Source organism: Apteryx rowi, unplaced genomic scaffold (assembly GCF_003343035.1).
Source record: "Apteryx rowi isolate R43461 unplaced genomic scaffold, aptRow1 scaffold_75, whole genome shotgun sequence".
Lineage (NCBI taxonomy): Eukaryota > Metazoa > Chordata > Aves > Apterygiformes > Apterygidae > Apteryx > Apteryx rowi.
Window position 1 is genome coordinate 2,601,820 of NW_020451038.1, and position 14,672 is coordinate 2,616,491.

The 14,672-nt window shown below is 41.7% G+C and overlaps 1 long non-coding RNA gene across 12 annotated transcripts in view; it reads left to right on the forward strand.

Moving 5' to 3' along the window:
• The first annotated feature begins 4,651 nt into the window (after positions 1 to 4,651).
• Positions 4,652 to 14,672, forward strand: part of LOC112976604 — a 34,631-nt gene continuing 24,610 nt past the window's right edge. For 7 of the 12 annotated variants that reach the window (XR_003257097.1, XR_003257104.1, XR_003257100.1 and 4 more), the window contains exons 1-3: positions 4,652 to 4,780; positions 4,917 to 4,981; positions 11,502 to 14,601. This is a non-coding gene — a long non-coding RNA (uncharacterized LOC112976604). Of the gene's footprint in view, positions 4,808 to 4,916; positions 4,982 to 11,501; positions 14,602 to 14,672 lie in introns of all 12 variants that reach the window. The other 5 variants (XR_003257102.1, XR_003257101.1, XR_003257095.1 and 2 more) reach the window with 2 other exon arrangements.

Sequence of the window (14,672 nt, forward strand, 5' to 3'; positions counted from 1 at the left end):
CGAGGGTTATATTTGCAAACTGTGCATAGCAGCTCTCTTAGAAACAGAAAAGTTCCTGAGGCCAGCCTTTGCAAGAGGATACCCTAAGAGCCTCTGAAGATGTTTATTCTGAACTCTTGGACCTTTGTCCRATTTACATTCATTGGGGTTAAATAAATAAGCATTAACAAATCCAGAGTCCCAGACCTTCCACTGTCCTGCATTGAGCCAAGACCTTAAGTAAAGAGGCTTAAGTCACGTTTATATTTCCCTTGACCTAAAGACCAAGCACAGCTCAGTCCAGTCCCAATTATTAAGCAAAAAGAGCTTTAAGGCTGCATTAACGTGCATGCAGTTTTCTGAGTAACCTTTAGAAACCACTGTAARAGCAGGTCAGCGCAGCCTAGCGTTCACTGCAGACCCCTTTGCACACACACACAAGCTGGGGAGAGCAGGCAGTGCCCCAGCCCAGACTTATGTTCACAGTAARCCTCAGGAATCCTCCTGGCACTATTTGGACAGCTTTAGGCAATGCTGCGCTGCAGGAACAACATTGATCAGGGTCTCCAGCTTTGGCAGCCGTTAGGACAAAAGACAATCTATAAATGCAAGTCATTATAAAGTCATAGACATCACTTCTAAYTTCACCTGGGCTTACCTGGGTTGATCTGGAGGGCAGTGCTCCTCTTGACATGCAAAATGAACGCGTGCACTAAAGAATACGAGGCTTCTCTTGCACAGGGTATTGTTCTGGATTTCGTATTTCTTCGGGGTTGTCTTGGCAACGAAGAGGGTTGCCGCTAGAGGTGTGTGAAACACTGGCCAACAAAAAGCAAAATGACTCCCACTTATTTCATTCCATCACCCAGTTAAACCAGACTCTTTTTCAACCTGCTGGGACATTATTAGTGCGCTGTGTGCAGGGAGGGGCAGGACTAATCAAAACTGACGCTTTCCCCCCCCAAACACAATGGGTTTGAACACAGCAAAAATGATATTTTTTGGGGGGGAAAATGAGGTCTGTCCAAACATCCAGATTGGCTCTATTCACTTACTCCCTTGAAAAGGAGTAGTCGTCTCCTGCAAAGCAGTGGAACAGATTATGGACAGGTTTAATTAAAATTAATTTTTTTTTTTAGTTTCAGTTACAGAAATTTTAAGTGACTTCAGTGAAGTCAATGAGGTTATTTTGGACTGATTCAAATTTGGCCAAGTTTACCAGTTTGCCCCAATCCAGTGAATCTTTGCTATGTGAAGGGAAGAGGTGTTGGACAGTTAGTGGCCATAATAGTTAATAATTTAACTGGTCAGCAGTTGAATGGAAATGTCCTCTTCCCCTTATGGTTTGGGCCCTTCTGCTAATGATAGAGCTTTATTCACTGYGGACAAAGTCCAGGAAATATTCTGGAAAGTTTTTAAAGCATCTTTGGAGGCAATTTCACATTGCTTATTCATGTCACTTGCCTTTATTTTTACTTACTGAAGGCATTAAAAAAAATTAACCCGAACAGCTGTTCGGATTCCTCTATTTTTTATGTAGCAAAAGAAAAAAGAAGTCCAAACAGCTGTGTCAGTAAAACACAAGCCAGGTGGCTTCCCTAAGGCAAAGCTTGTATGAAATCTGTAAGATAATGTTTTTATTATCTGACTTATTGTATTTCTTTTTTATTGTTTTGCTGTTGTGGATCCTTCAGGAGGTATTTGCCATTTATTTGTTATTTTCATCCTCTGCCTTCAGTGTTTGAGCAGTACTGTAACTCAACAGAGATGCTCAGCCACCACACGATGCCTTCTAGATCTGGCCATCCAGTGAGAAAACCACCCTTTCAGCACAACACCTCTGAATCGATTCTGAGGAAACACAACCTCTGCCCCACATGGCTCATCCCAACCCCTGCTTAACTTACTGCCTGCCCTGCTCCGGTGGCCGACACGCTGGTGTGGCTGACCCAGCTCCACCTGAGCCCAACCGAGCCGGTGCGCTTCAGCAGTTCATCTAGTTACGTTTTTGATAACTTGAGTGTGACCAGGGAAGGTTTGGGGACGTGGCTTCCTTGGGGAAAGCCTCCAACCCAGCTGCAGCATGAAGTCGCAATGTGCCTGCGGCCCGAAGGCAGCACGGACGCGGTGTTGAGGTGAGGAGCCGTTTTACAGATGTGGCCTTGCAACGGTGAGAAAAATTGGCCTGGGATCTCACCGCGGGCGTACGGCAGGCTGCCCACGAGCTGCTGACAGAAGGTACTTGTTTTCGGTGTTGTATAACGAATTCACCTGAGCAGCACTGTTCAGTGTTGGTTCCTTGACAAGGTAGCTGGATCATCCCCAAGCAGAGGGTAATGACTCACAGTTACACAATAAGCTGAAGAACAGTTGTTTTGTACTCAAATGTGTGAAACTTAGGGGATTTGTAAGCACCGAGCCAAACTCTCAGCCGGGCGGTGCTCAGATCCGTGCAGCCGGACGGATTTACACTGGTGAGGAAGGAGGCCGCTGTTTTGCTACTGCTGGCGGCTCAGAGCTTTTCTCAACTGCCAAGGGCTTGCAAAGAGCTTCACCTACAGGGAGCTTGAACCTTTCCACCGGCCTCCCATCCTGCATGGAGAAAACCTGACTTTACAGCGCCGCCACCAAAGCTCGGGAGCTGCCCCACGGCCTCGCTGTTGCTGTCTCGCCACAAGATGCGTCGAGCCGCCGGTGCCGAGCTCGGCTTTTCACCGGCACCTGCAGTCGCTTCTGCCGCATGCCGGTCCCTTGCGTCACGCGCCAAACCCTAAACTRGTCCCACCACACCGAGCTCATCTGCGAGGGCCCTTCCATAGAAAGTCCTCCCCAGAGCGCACCCCTATTGCTCTCAGGGGTCTTGCTGATTTGCAGATACATTTTCTATAAATTGCTTATTCATATTTTCTTCCCTGACCTCTGTCCTTGGCTTATGAACTCGGTGGAGCCAAGGGAAAGCACTGAAGTGTCCGAAAATCACCAGCCATACAGTAAACGATATTCATAATAATGATAGCAATAATAACTGCAGCAATAATTACACTGTTTGGTGGTGGTGGTGTTATGTCTCCTCCTCTTATTACGCTATTTGACAAACATGGGCTCCAAATAGTTCTTGAGCCTGAAAAAACATTTTCAGGTCACACACAGTGTGAAGAAAAGAGAGAACACTTTTTATATTATTACATACATATATAGCTAATATTGTTATATATTACTGATGATTTAATATTGAATTATTTTGCTGAACATCCTAATTTTTAAAGTTGCTTTCCAGCTTATAGAATAATGATGGTATATGGTTAAATGTCTGAAATTTGTTTAAATACCAGTAGGATTTTTCTTTCTTATTTCTTTTGCTCAAGAAAGAAAATAAGTAAAAATGTCTGCTTACAAGCTGTACCATCTTCCAGAGGAAACAAAGCAGAATCATCACCGAGTCTAAAGGAGCATTTCATTCTCTTCTAAATCATTTCCTTTTGGTATGTTTTCTTCACATTTAGTAGCTGGATGCAATTCTCTCTGCATGTACTAAGCCTGTGTTATTACCATTTCAGCATGATATACGTTTATTTGGTGTCTAACAAGATCATGAATCAGGAAATAGCATTGCACTTTATATTATGTATTTATTTATTGTGCTAGGATGAAATTTRCCTGGGTCCAGAGAACAAAATCAGGCTGTTACAGCCCTTGGTTTCATATAAGTCATTTTCCTCCCGGTGCCTATGCCCTGCGGACAGAAATTTATTTCATTTGTACTGAATGAGAATTCTCCCACTCCCTCACTGCTAAGGTAGCCCTCAGAAATGGTTTTCATGCCTTTTCTCATGCTTCTAATTTTGTGTCTATTACTCAAATGCCTGAAAATATGAAATATAACACCAAAAATCACAGAGAAGTAAAGTCTCCACTTTTTTCTTGTGACAAATTTTCTCTCTAGTTTTTTTTGGTTCCTATTCAATCCTTTTCTAATTAAAAAGATTCCTACTCATTAATTTGATGTCATTGGTGACACTACCATACTTCTGGACTTACCCCTTCAGTTGAATGTTAGGGGCTGGATGGCCATTAGAAAGAAGAACTATTTTGCAAACAGTTTGTGGGATTTACATTTGGAAGACCTCAGTTCATCGCTGCAGTATGTCACAGACTGAGCAATGAAAGATGACTTTAACTGGAATGTGTAGTAATAAATGTACCAATAAACAAGGGAAAATAAGCAAGTGGAAAATTACATTACAAAATATACCACAGCCCAATATCTTTAATAATACAATAGTAACTATCTCTGATAATACTATAAGTATCACACAAACACATTATGAGAACTTCGTTAGGTGTCCAGATGCATTCTGATTGTTGCATTTGATAATGTTGCAAGAACTTAAGTCTCAAAGACTTGGAATCTCTGTAAAACTAGATAGTATTTTTACAGAAAATGCAGGAGAGAAGTAAAATGAACAAATGGCAAGTTTATCTCACATAGAAGAGTTATAAAATCATTAAGCAAGTAAAAGGTTATTCAGTTAATTGGCTAATAGCCAGCAAGAATTTCACAACACAATCAGCAGGGTGTTGAAATATTAAAAAAACCCAGCAACCAAATGCTCAGTTTCGGAGAAGGACTCTTATTTAAGAAACACTTTCTTAAGTATTGCTTAGATAAGGAGCTGTTTATCAGCATGTGTGTATGCTCTTCCTAGAATCAAGGTCCATGCCAGTTTTTTCACATACTAACACTCTCTTGGTGTTTTGTGATTTCTCCTTACTGAAGCACCAGGAACACAGACAAGTGAAGGTAACAAGCATAAACAGCTGTGAAGTGGTATAATTTATATATATTATTTATATATATTTAGTGATTTGATCTAAGAGAGCAAGCATCAGAGTGTGATGAGTGAACCAGCACTGACTTCTGTCACTTTTTCTTGCAGACAGGGAAAAATCTCGTAAGCACATGGATGGATATGAACACGTGAAAGCAGCAGCACATGGAAAAGTAATCTATCATCTATTTAAAGAAAATGAAAGATGTGCCATACAGGTCCAGTAAAACCCTGGTATAATTGTACAGATCATGTAGCCTCCTTTGAAACAGAAGGTGTTGTTTCTGAATTTCTGCTCCATGATGTATCCTTTCTTAGGAATAGTTGGAACATCTAGGAAATATTTCACCACACCTTGCAGCACACACAGGAGTTCGAAAACAACATAAATACTGCTGATGCTGAACAATTCATTTCCCAATGAGAAATGATGCATTTGGTATCAGGATTACATTATAACCGAGAGTAATTTTAGTATCACAAAAAGGGAATAGGATGGTCTCTGGCAATTCTTTAACAAAAACACCTCCTCTGATGAAACACAATGTCTAACTCACAGGTTTTGTATATTAAGGGAAATGTTCTCTAAACAGCTGACTTACAAATATCTGTATAAAACAAGCTGTAACCTGCTTTAAAATCTAACTGCCAGACACTGCAGAGGTAATATCTTTGGAGATGGCCCTAGGTTTTGCAAGAAGGAGCTACCAGGTGATAAAGATCTTACAGGCAACTGTATTTTTTTAAACAAAACCAATGAACGAATATGCCCCAAATTCTCTTAGGAGAATGGAAACCTCTCATGATCATAATGTCAAGGCAACCATTCTCCAGTAAGAACTCAGACCAAGTCTCAAGTGGCACATCACAGCATGAATTACATTATAAGGTACCTTGTTGCAACCATACAGATTGACTGATCACAAAGAATGCCTCCAACTTTTGTATCCAGATCTGGTCTCTTGCTTAGTACGAGAAATCAACCCCTCTAAATAAGCAACCACTTTTTACATCTATATATGTATATGGAAATCCATCAATATTCAAACCTGTCTACTGTAAATTCAAGCATCATTTTTGAGAACAAAACAAGAGAAACTTAAAAAAATTGAGAAGAAATAAAAGGGAGAGTTGACAAATGGCGAAGAAATAATGGGAAAATATTTGTGAATATGTTGGACTGTAATCAGATAGATCTTCCCTTCAATTCAATTCTAGTTACTTTTGAGAATAGCCATGTGATTGAAAACTTGCTCATAGTTGTCATCCTCAAAAAAGACACTTTATATGCAAGATTCAGACCTGTACAACAGGAAAGCATGAGGATCATGTACCACTTGAATCTTCTTGAATCCTATCATGACAAAACTTTTTGTTTAGAAGCAAATTTCACCGACTTTGAGCAAAAAGGGGCAGAAGCTACTTCTAACAAACAAATGACAATTCTCTGAATCAAAAGGAGTTTATAAGGCATAAGTCATTAAGCATGACTGAGCTGACCAATCAGGCCACATGAACATGAACTCATCACCACTAAGTTATGTCAAAAAAAAAACCACATCAAGAAAACCAGAAGCTTAAAATTTGGAACAGTACAGAGACTGAAAAACTTTAGTTTCTACATGAACAATCTGTCAAAAGAAAAAAACACTAAACTTGACATGGAAATTCTTTTGCTGAAAATTATTTGCTCAGTTATATGGGTTACATTGTTGGCGTCCCTCTGCTCCTCTTCTTCCTCCTGCATTTCTATCTAGGAAATATTTCCCAGAACTTGCTGGTTCAGTTACCTCTTTCAAAGTCTTGGCAATCAAAGGTTCCAGCAACAAAGCCTTATTATTGTAAGCACTTCAGCTATAAAATTTCTAAGGAAATTAGACTGTGTATTATCTTCTCCTACTGATTCTCACCTAGGAATTTCAAATCCACTAGTGCAAGAGAAAGCTCTGAAGTCAAAGCTAATTTTTTTGTTTCATTAAAAGCAAAAGAGGAAAATTAGGATCAAAATTCCAAAGCCTTGGAAGGGAAGTCAGGAAACAGCAAGACAAGAAAGGATGAAAACCAGCACTAAATTGATGACTGGATAATCCCATTGTTTGTTCAAGTCAAAGTACATTACAAATTTTGTTTTGGTACACCAAGATGATAAACAGTATGCTTGGGTTGCACAGACTCTTTATTAGGTTTTTAACTGTTCTCATTCATCCTTGTACTTGAATAACAGGAAAAGCCCAATCCTGAGCTTACAGTCATGCAAATCCTCCTAACCCATGCATAAAGTTGCATTAGCTTCCAGAGGATTACTTTTCTGTGCACAGATATCACCCTTGAACATTACCTTCTGGATCTGGCCTTCAACCTCGTCATGAAATATCTAGCATTTAGATGTTAGCTACTATCTAGAAATTAGCACAGTTTTGACGTGGCTGAGGTATTTCATTACCTCACGGGAAGTACATGCAATACTGCAATGAATCAGCTGTAGCACATGTGAGAGATGCTCTGTTGCTCCTCTCTGCGCTCAGCATAACCATACAGAATGACATTGTACCAAAGATAACACTCAACCTCTGGAACAAGCAAAACAAATCACAGACTAACTAATACAGAACATTAAAACCAAAAGTAGTTTTCTTTTCCCCAGAGAACAGTAACCAACACTACAGAAAAGGCTGAATGAAATCTTGCTGCGTTCTGCCTGGAGCCCAGTTTTAAACCAGAAGTGATAAGAGTTGTGCCTGAAGTTCAAACTGAAACTTCTGCATTGTTCTAAGGGCCCACCATTGAAAGAACAATAAGTCTTATCAATAAAAGCCCAAGAGAATGAACATCTGAGAGCCTACCCTAAAGGTCTGCATGGGGTCTTATGAATATATAGTAAACATCCTCACTGATGGATTCTCTAGAGAACAATTCTACATTACCCACAGGGCACAAGTTTTACAAACCGCTTCTTTCTGTCTTTTTATAAAGAAGTGAAGGAGAGCACTTAACATGTAACTTGTAAAATCCAAAGAAAACCAAGATTAGAGCTAATCAGCAAAATCATATCTCCCTTTACTTAGCTCTTTTTATTCTTATAATTCACTGACAAACTAGCACATGAGACTCTTAACTGTCAGTACTGGGGATTAGATACTGTGGATTTGGGCACACAAAGATAAATTGAACAGTATGGGCTCTAATCATGTCAATGCTACAGGCAACTGCTGTGGGTTTTGCTACCCAGCGTGCTGGTAAGGGATTAGGGTGTTTGCTATCAATTTGTACTTCAGTGTCCTAAGCTTTGAAGAATGCAGTAGGTCCCAGCAATTTTTGTCGGCTCAAGTCCCTCATACACAAGCCGTGTGTGACCAACAGTAGCTTCTCATGAAGAGCACAGCAGAAAGTCAAGTGGTCTCTGCCCACAAGCCCCCTGGAAGCAGGATTTGCCAGCACATCCCTACCTTAAAGCAAGCAGCCAGCGAGCGTGTATCCTTAAGGCCATTCAGATCCAGGCACAAATGGAATATGTCTCTTCTAAGGCAGACTCTGAAAGCAAAATTACAGTGGATATGACTCGTAAATACAAAAAGGAAAGACAGGATAGATGTGTAGCAAACAATATTCGCAGACAGAACAGGAATTTCACTCTGTTACCAATGGCATTCATATAGATAATGATAGAATCTGCTCTCCTCTTGGTATTGAGTCTTGAAAGTTGAAATAGCTGGATGCTCTAGGCTGGACTGGTCCATCCCTTTTCCATTGGACCAGACACCTGCCAACGGACTCCCTTAAGCACCACATAGCTGTGGCAATAAGGACTGGCAAGTCTAGGTGCCTGCCTACACAGAGGCTCTTGAGGAGGTCTTCAGCTGCTGAAGTTCCTACTGCCCTCATATCTACTCCTCATCCTCTCCTAGGCCACAGCAGAAAAGGAGGTGGGCAATACCCAGCTAGCCTTGCCATGGACTACCTGTTGGGGACCATCATGTTCAAGACCCTATATCCTAAAGCTAAAGTGAGATAATATTTGAGAAAAGGAAAACATTCACTTAAGAGAAAAAATCAGGCACAAAGCACATAGAACAGCAAAAGAAAAAGAAGCAACAACAAACAAGGTCTGCAGTCAAGGAAAGGGTAAAATCTTGGCCCTCCTGAAGTCAGTGGGATCTTCGCCAGAAAGCTGTAGACAGCCTGTTTTATCCAGGATTTTTAATTAGTGATTAAATGATTGAATGGCAAGTTGGCTGTTTTAAGAAGAAAAATATAGAATAGCTTCAGCATGCCTCTCCCTGCCCCGCCTACCCCTTGGGAGGTACAGATCATACACAGCTTTTTTATGGAAAGCTTGACAGGTATTTCATTGAACCTTAGTTGAAATCTGTAGTTTCCCAGGCCCTGCCTCCTTCCCCAGTTTGGGGATGAAGATAGGAAACACCTGCTAATGACACCAGAGACATAGCAAACAGCAAAAGTCATGTGGCAGAAAGTACACTGAAGCCCTGGCCCTCTTAATACAAATATAGCATATCTGATGACGGATAGTATATATGAAGAACTAGGACTCTGTATTCATTTTATTGGTATAAAATTGAAGGGATTTGAATTTTTCTGGAGTGGCATAACCACAAACAAATAAGGCATCTCCCTAGTGAAGAAGTAGGTTCACTTTGTTAAAAGCACGACTACACAAATCATCTGTTCACACCACACACTTCTCCTATTCTACTTGATTTTTCTGCTTTTTTCAGTCTCCTTCTGCTTTTCCCTCTCCAAAGTACATTGGTTACTATGGAAACAAAACACGTCATTGGAATGGACAGAACTTAGTGACATCCACAAATGCAAAGTGAAAATGCAATTTAAATAGCGTTTTGCAATTTATAACACGAGCCGAGAAAGACGACGGGTGATTATCCTGCGCACGTGTGTGTACATGTGTTTGTGTGGGTGCCCGTACCCGCACGCTCCCTCTTCGCACGATTAACACACATGCAATGCCACCGGCTTCACGGGACAGCACCCAGCAGAAGGCTCTGCAGAATCCTTCCCACCGTATTCTGTTTTAATATAGCTGAAAATTGCTTTGACAGCTGAATAGCTTCTTTGTTTATAACTCGTTCTTAGCTGACTCTGCTGCATTATGTAGCTTTGTAAAGAGATTACTTTGTCAAGAACTGAACATATATGGTCTGAGCATGAACAATTCAGGCTGATGAACTGCATTCATTTTATATGACGTATGGGGCTGCAATCTTGCTGCCTTCAATGTGTCTGCTTTTCTCTGTGGGTTTCATTTTCTGATCTTCAGTGATTTTTTTATTTTCTTGAAGTCTTTGGGATTATCTTCTTTACCCTTTCCTGGACAGATCCAGATCCAGATTTTCAATATAGCAAATTTCAGTATGTTGTGTCTTGCTATAAATGGTGTACTATAACAAGTTCTTTAGTGTGCATAGTAAGAGATCATTATTATCTAGCTAGTTATTTATCCTTCTGCAAGTGTCCTATTTCTGCTCTAAATCATTACAGTTTTGTTGGTATTTGAATTAATACAGCAGTGCCCCAACAAGGGCTCAGAAAAGGGACGCTTCTATAGAGGGCACCATATGGACCACATGCAGCTTCTTACCTTGTTCCCTCATGCCCTGGCCTAAAAGCAGCCCTAAGTAGGCAGATCTCCTGGCCTGCATGACTTTGGTACAGCTGCCTGTGAGCTAGGCCCTTGTCTTTAGAAAGCCTTATCAATAATAAGAAAGTAAAAGCAGTTGCACAGCATTACTGGCAGTGGCAGGGCCTTGCACCATCCACTGAACGAGCTTTGCAAGCTCTGTTGGCTATCGTCTCTCATGGTGCTCGAGCTGACTGCACTGGTGGTCTCTTATCACTGTTGAAGTTTCTACTTCTAGCCATGGCTTGTTTAGAAATTACATTATTTCACATTCACTTTGTGCCCTAACCAGAGGCATACTACAAACTCAGGGCATTTTTGCTCTGTGTTTAATACTCCTGGCTTCCTCCTCCCTCCTGCTATTTTTTTAAACAAACACTATTAATTCTGATGTATAGATGATATGGTCCAGTATGACTAAGAACATATTAACTGTGCTAACGACAAAATTCCTATTGACTTAGAAATAGGTATTACATTGATTTACTGTAGGCTGGAGACTGAGAGCTTTATTTAGAGACATCACTGGGGGCTTTTCTTGTGCAGGACACAGAGCTGGGCCTTCAAGTATCTTGCATTTCAACAGTTCTTGCTCAGCCCATAAACTGGCAGAGCTCCAATCTACAATACGCCCTGCATTTTGCACTGAGCGGTATTTTACCACTTCTGAAAATACCAGCCTTCTCTAAAAACAGAAGGGAAGTTTGTCAGACAGACAAATCCCTCCTTATCTCTTAGTCATAACCACAATCCACTTCAGATGATTTAAAGAGCTTTGTACATATTTACCTTAAAAAAAGAGACAAGAAAAGGATTTCTTAGCAAATCAGTGTTTGAAAACAGAAGCTGCAGAAAGATTCCTCACAACCTTATTTGCTCCCACTCATATTCCTAATGTGCACATATTTCGCAAAGTTGGCACACTGTGTGCTAATTTGTTGAATATATATATTCTTTAAATCCACCATCTGTCTAGAAGTTCTTTGTACTTGAAACTAGTGTCTTGACTAATGAATTCCTCATCTTCTACCTTTCAGGAAAGGATGGACTATTGTCTGTTACTGACAAAAAAATGCCACTGGCCCTGCAATATTCAGGCAAATGACGAAAGGTTGCACAGCAGTTTAGAAACAACATTATTTTTGTTCTACTGGCATTTTTCAGATTTAGCAAGAAGTCATGAGATCTTCAGAGAGTCAGTAAATTTCCACGCTTGGTTTCTGTTCTTCACCCCCTCTTGTGGCAAACCTGGCTGAACCACCAAACACGTCTCAATCAGTCTGCGAACTGCTCTGCCGCAGGAGCCTTAGGAAAATCCCCGGACAGCAGACAACAGCTGTATCGTCTGAGTGTAGGTGGCAATAAAGGCAGCCAAGATCTGCACCATCACCAGTTTTGTGTGTTTGGGGAGGGGATCTGAAGGTAACAGGAGGAAACGCACCAAAAGCATTGTGCAAAAAAGTGCAAGACAGGGAGAAAAGACAGTCATGGTTTGCAGAAGAGATGTAAATAATTTCCGAGACCAGAGGGCCTAGATACAAGAAGAAAAGGAGAAATAGAGAGGGGAAGAACGGTGCATCATCAATTAGCAGCATGATCTTACTAGAGTAAATAAAACAACTTTGTGTACACTGCTTTCTTCACTTTCCTTCAGGGAGAGAAAGAGCTCAGTATTGTTAATACCCCAGTTGCTTGATTTCCATATTCAAATACCTTTTTCATGTCAGTTCTGTTGGTGACTAGGAATCTGATTCTAATATTTCAAAAACATCCAAAATTTCTGCTTTTGAGTATAGTCTAAATTGCTCCCTGGCCAGTGTATAAACACAAGAGTTCTTCTATAAGGCAGTAACTAATAAGAAGCTAAATATGTCTTGCCTAGAAGTGCTTCCATGGGCTGCTGCAGGTCAGACTACAATTATGTGAGAAAACACAGGTGTTTACTAAAGGCCACCTTTCCAAAAAAGTCTTAAATTTTGGGCTCTGATGATAGGTCAGCGCATAACTCCTTTTTTGACTAAAGGCATTTAACTCAGACCAGGTGCCTCAATTTGGAGGAAGATGAACATTTTGAGCAGGTTATCAGTCAACAAGTGACAAATACAATTTAGAGGAATGTACTGAAGCAATCTATTGGAGGCAAGTAAAAATATTTGCCTCCAGAACCAGACAAATCCAACCATCAGTGAAACAATGAATTTATTCCATTGGGTTTATGGCCTTTTTATATTCTCTATTCAGGACTGCCCCAGCGAACATGTTGGACAGTGGACTCTAGACCCATGTCCCTTCTGTTTCCCCACTGACTCACTGAGGCTCAGATGATTGACTTACACCAAACTCCTCACAGACATGAGAATATGCTTACTCAAAAAGAAAGACCTTGCATTTTCTGGTTTATATAAAGGAAGACGACTAAAAATGCAAGAGTAGATGTTATTAGCAGATTGATATGTTCCTTTTTTCAGAGAGTGCTTTCAACCTTTCATACTTCTTGAAAAAGTGGGCACGGTGGAAACAAAACCACAGGCCCAGTTCTCAAGGCCTGTACACTGAAAAAGGCAACAGTGTTGGGCTTGAGAAGGTAATCAGGGTTAACGGGTCAGACTACTATGGATCAAAGCATTTAAGACTGCATCTGCAGAACCGAATAACTCAAGGAAGTCAGAGGTTACTGCAAATGGGTCTTCACTGTCAACAACAAATTTTTCACAAGGTTTGGCAAACTTTCTGTTGATCTCGGCACCCAGTTTCTAAAAGAAACTTTGGAAACCCCAAGACTTAAAGAATCATCCCAAAGAGGCTCTGATCTGGTTTACAAATGACCTTTGATGAGACTGACATCCTGGGAAAACAGAGGAGATGCATGTGGTGGAGAGCAGGGGTAGGTGCAAGAATTTCCTCATTCTCTTGTCTCAAAGACCAGAAGTGTGATTTTGCAAAACAAACCGCAACAGCCTAGACGAGCCATTCACAGGACGTTTCAAGTTCTCTCTCGGCAGGGCAGAAGTCCACCTGAAAAAGAAGCTATGGGGAAGGAATCCCCATGGCCTGACAGCTGCTACGCCAGCTTAAATGCTGCCAGGCTCTTTCAGTGCTCCAGATAGTAGTTCTGTAAACAGGAATTGCCTTTGGACTCTTAAAAAAAGATGCACTATATCATCCTGGAATGGTGTTAATCTCTCTATCGTGGAGGTCAAAGTAAGCTTTCTATTATAAGCCTGGTGCAACACACCTACTTCCCAGCCACTCACTTGCCGGGAACAAAATCCATCCAGCCAAAACACTCCATGTGTAACAGGACGCCAGAGCAGAAGCTTGAGGCAGAGGGGATGATGCATTTTGGAGCTCTAAGACCTCAGAGCTGGAGGCTGAGCCCTGGCTAAGGCAGTATCAGCTCAGCACCTGGCAGTAGAGGGGACTTTTCTCTTTGCTTCCTTGCAAAGGACAACGGTCCATTCATGGATGATACCAGCTGGAAAGGCCACTGCCTCGCCTCCCACCCCAAATACAACGTGGCCTTGCCACAGTGCTCCCCATCCGCGCCCGCTCTCTTTGCCTGCCCCTGCCATACTTTCATCTTCCCTAGCACCTTTGAAACAGTTGCTCTTAACACATCTCTATAACACTTCAGACAGCTAGATCCCGTGTAAGACTGAGCCCTTGTGGTCACAAATGACAACGTGCCAACCTCAGAGTCACGTCAGCCAGAGCAATGATTGACACAGCTCGAAGCACAGACACTGATACCCAGGGTGTGGCAAGCTGGGGGTTAACTGAGGACCCTCCACTTCTCTTTAATACATTTTCTGTGTATTTTCCTAGGGGTCCAGCGTATGCATTGGCTTTGCTGATAAACTTATCAGTAGTGGAGTGAAACATCCGTTCCCTTTTTACTGTTTATGCAGAGCCTGTTTCTCCAGTTGGTTAGTCAGGATTGCGCGAATGGGGTGACCTCCCCTGCCCTTTTTCTTCCTTCCCCCCATGAACGCGACTCCCYGGCTGCGCGCTGCACAGCAGCAGCTGGGGGAGAGATGCCGCGTCCCGGGCCAGCCTTCCCCTGCCCACCCTGGAGCTATTCACCTCCACTGTCCCCTACCCGCCATTCGCACTCCCAACCCAAGCCCTGGAGATGAGGTAAGGCTGCGGCACAGTATGCAGACTCCGATTACATCTCCAAACAGGAGGAACACACAATCGGTGGGATC